Here is a 4,263-nt window from a genome sequence, read left to right on the forward strand (position 1 = left end):
TAAATGAATATCTTCTGCTTGATCCGAGACTTCCAAACCCTAATTGACACGGCGCGGTTCTGCCATGTTGGATCACTACTTGCCATATGATTCATGTTCCCGCCTTTTTTTCCCGAGCTGACTCATATTTCCCTTCCACCTTTTCTTTCGCCCTTTCAAATTTACGATGATATTCTTGAAACAAAAATCAGTTTATAAAAAGAATGTTGAAGACAGAGATCGGACATAAAGTGCGCGTTTATTTCACTTAAATCAGGGATACCGTCGAGAGATATCGCGTTCTCGAACAAAGGATTTGGGAAAACATGAATACGTTCTAGCTTGTCGAGGAGCGACATCCGGAAGGTTTGCGTTTTATCGTTTGTGAAACGTGAATGAAAATGACTTTATTGCGCATTGTTGTTATCATTAATATTAAATCTATTGTTATCGTTTTGAATAGATACCATTATTGTTATTCCTATATTTATCATTATTGTTATTCCTATATCTATCGTTATTATTATTCCTGTATTTATCATTATTGTTATTATCATTATTATTAACGCTATTATTATTATTATTGCTATTATTATCAGTATAATTTTCATAATTGTTATTGTCATTGTTATTATCATCATGATCATTATCATTATTTTTATTATCATTATTATCAATATCATCATTACTATAAATATTATCATTATTATCATCATCATTATTAACATTGTTGTTGCTGTTGTTGTTATCATTATTACCATTATCATTAGGATCATGATTATTTTCATTACTATTATCATTAGTATCGTGTTTATTTTTATCATTATTATTATCATTATTATTATCATTATTATTATCATTATTATCATTATTATTATTATTATTATTATTATTTATTATTATTATTATTATTATTATTATTATTATTATTATCATTATTATTATTATTATTATTATCATTATTATTATTATTATTATTATTACTATTATCATTATTATTATTATCATTATCGTTACTATTTTTATTGTTGTTGTCATTATTATCATCATTATCATTATTATTGTTATTTCATTATTACTATCATCATTATTGTCATTTACTATCATCAACATTATTACTTTTTTATTATCATCATCATCATTACCATTGTTATTATTATTAATATAATTACCATTAATATTATAATTATATAAGAAAAAAATATTTGCATAGAAATTATCATTTTCGTTTACGTAAAAAGTGATTTACATAGTCGTTGTAGCAACAATTTACACAAGTTCATATATCGTGCGATTCATTTAGGCCTCATACCAATATCTTGACGTTATTGGTAACTCAACTACCCATACCCACCACGCCCCCCCCCCCTTCCCCTGCCTTCCCCTTCCCTCGCCTCCTCTTCTATCTCCTGTCCTAGCTGATTTTTTTTCTTCTTTTTTCTTTCTTCTTTTTTTTCTTCTTCTTTTTTCTTTCCTCCTCTTCCTTCACTTGCTCTATCCTGGTCTTTGCTTTTCTGTCTTGTATCTCCTGTTCTTACTTCTATTTTTTTTTTTCTCTCTCTCCCTTTTCCCCCCTGTTATCCTTCCTGCCTATCCCTTTCTCCCCTGACCTTCCTTTCTCTTTCCTCACCTTCCTTCTCCTCCTCTCTCACTTCCCCTTTCCCCTTCTCCCTTGCCCTCTCCTCCCTTTCCCTCTCTTCCACTTCCCTTCCTTTCAAATTCTTCCCTTCCCTCTCTTCCCCTTTCCCCTCCTCCTCCTTCTCCCCTTCCCATCCTTTCCAACCCTCCCCTTCCCCATCCTCTTCCCTCCCCTCCTTCCCCATCCAACCCTCCCCCTCCCCAACCCCTCTCCCACCCCTTCACACCCCGCCCTTCCCCGCCCCTCCCCGCCCCTCCCCGCCCACCCACGCCCACCGAAAGCCCTACCTGCAAAATCCATATTCCGATGAAAGCGCAGCAGCTCGTGAATAACTACCCTCATAACAAGCAACAAGTAATTACCGACTCAATTTCAGGACGGTCGTAAATTGACGGTTATCGGGGCTCGAGATCTCTGCGGGTCGGGTCCCCTCTCCCCTCCCTCCCCTCCCTCCCTCCCCTCCCTCCCCTCCCTCCCTCTCCCTCCCCTCCCTCTTTCCCTCTCCCTCCCCTTACCCTTCCGGACCATCCCTCCCTCTCTCCATACTTATTCCCCAGCCCCCTCTTCTTCTCTTATTTTCTGCTCCTTCAACTTTTCTTCTTCTTCCTCTTTTTCTTCTTCCTCTTCGTCCTTTCCTTCTTCTTCTTTGTTCTTCTTCTTCTTCTTCTAAATCTTCTTCTTCCTCCTCCTCCTCCTCCTCCTCACCCTCCTCCTTCTCCGCCTCCTCTTTTTCATCTCGCCTTTCTCCTCCTCCTCCTCCTCCTCTTCTTCTTCCTCCTCCTCTTACTATTTCTCATCCTCCTTATATTTCTTCTTCCTCTTCTTCCTCATCTTCCTTCTCGTCCTCCTCTTCTTCTTCCTCTTCTTCCTCATTATCTTCCTTCTCGTCCTCCTCTTCTTCTTCCTCTTCTTCCTCATCATCTTCCCTCTCGTCCTCCTCTTCTTCCTCCTCCTCCTCATTTCATTCCTTGCCCCCCCTCCCCTTCCCTCCTCCCCCCTCCCCCTCCCTCCTAACCTCCCTTCCTCCCTCTCTCCCCCTCCTACCCTCCCTCCCTCCCTCCTCCTCCCTCCTTCCCTCCTTCCCTCCTTCCTCCTCTTCCCTCCCTCCCTCCCTCTCCTACCCTCATCGTCGCCCCAAGACCTGGTTAATTCATCCGAGTTGAGTCGATCACAAATTTATTTATACGCGTTCCTCCTTGGCCGAGGGAGGGTGGCCGGGTGCTGGGAGGGAAGGGGGGGAGAGGGGGAGAAAGGGAGAGGAGGAGGTAGGGAAGGAGAGAGGGAGAAGGAGGGAATGGGAGAGGGAGGAAGAGAAAGTGAGAGGGTAGAGGGAGAGGGATAGAGGGAAAGTGAGAGTGAGAGGGACGGAAGGAGGTTGGGAAAGAGGGGAGAGAAGGGGAGAAAGGGAGAGGAGGAGGTAGGGAAGGAGAGAGAGAGAAGGAGGGAATGGGAGAGGGAGGAAGAGAAAGTGAGAGGGTAGAGGGAGAGGGAGGAAGAGAAAGTGAGAGGGAGAGGGAGAGGGATAGAGAGAAAGTGAGAGTGAGAGGGACGGAAGGAGGTTGGGAAAGAGAGAGAGAGGGAGGGAAAGGGAAAGAGAGAGAGAGGGAGGGAAAGGGAAAGGGAGAGAGAGAAAGTGAGAGGGAAAGGGATAGAGAGAAAGTGAGAGTGAGAGGGACGGAGGGAGGTTGGGAAAGAGAGAGAGAGGGAGGGAAAGGGAGAGGAGAGAGAGAGAGAGTGAGAGGGAGAGAGAGAGAGTGGGCACAGGGAGGAGAGAGAGAGAGTGAGACGGAAAGGGAGGAGATGAAGGAAAATATAGAAGGAAAAGGACGAAGATGGGAAGAGGCAAATGGAACGAGAATAGGTGGGAGTGAAGAAAAAAAAAGATAAAATTGCTGACTTTTACGTTTATGTAAGGAAGGAAATGGAGGATTGAGGCGAGAAAAAAGTTAAAACTTCTTACCCTAGAAATCATGTTAATAATAAATGTAATTATAATGGTTGTGACGATAATGATTATAGTGATCATGATAACAATAGTTATTTTGCATATGATGGTAATCAGTATCGACGTTATTATCATTTTGATGATATTAGTAAGAATACGAATATGAATGAAAATAATGCATGTATTGACGAATAAAAGTAATAACGATAGTGAATAATGATGATGGTGATAATAAAAACAAAGGTGATGGTCATAGTGATAAGAAGAGTAGAAATACCAATAATGATAATATCAGTGATAATTATATGAATAGCAATAAAGCACACATATAGACATCATCATCGTTGTTCCTTAACATTACCCTTGAAGGTAATGACAAGGGGTATGGCATTTCGTGAGCAGGTAACAAATATACAAACATTTTCTCTTTCTCTCTCTCTCTCTCTCTCTCTCTCTCTCTCTCTCTCTCTCTCTCTCTCTCTCTCTCTCTCTCTCTCTCTCTCTCTCTCTCTCTCTCTCTCTCTCTTTCTCTCTCTCTCTCTCTTTATGTCTCTCATCGTAGCCAATTAAGATTTCATGTTTTTGAGTTTCAAAATATAATAATCCTCTGCGAGTTAGTTTTTCGGCCTTTTTTTCTTTTCTTTCCCTTTTTTTTTTTTTTTTTTTTTTTGTCTTGTCGGGAGGGAAACCTAGGTGTCGC

Source organism: Penaeus vannamei, chromosome 33, assembly GCF_042767895.1.
Source record: "Penaeus vannamei isolate JL-2024 chromosome 33, ASM4276789v1, whole genome shotgun sequence".
NCBI lineage: Eukaryota > Metazoa > Arthropoda > Malacostraca > Decapoda > Penaeidae > Penaeus > Penaeus vannamei.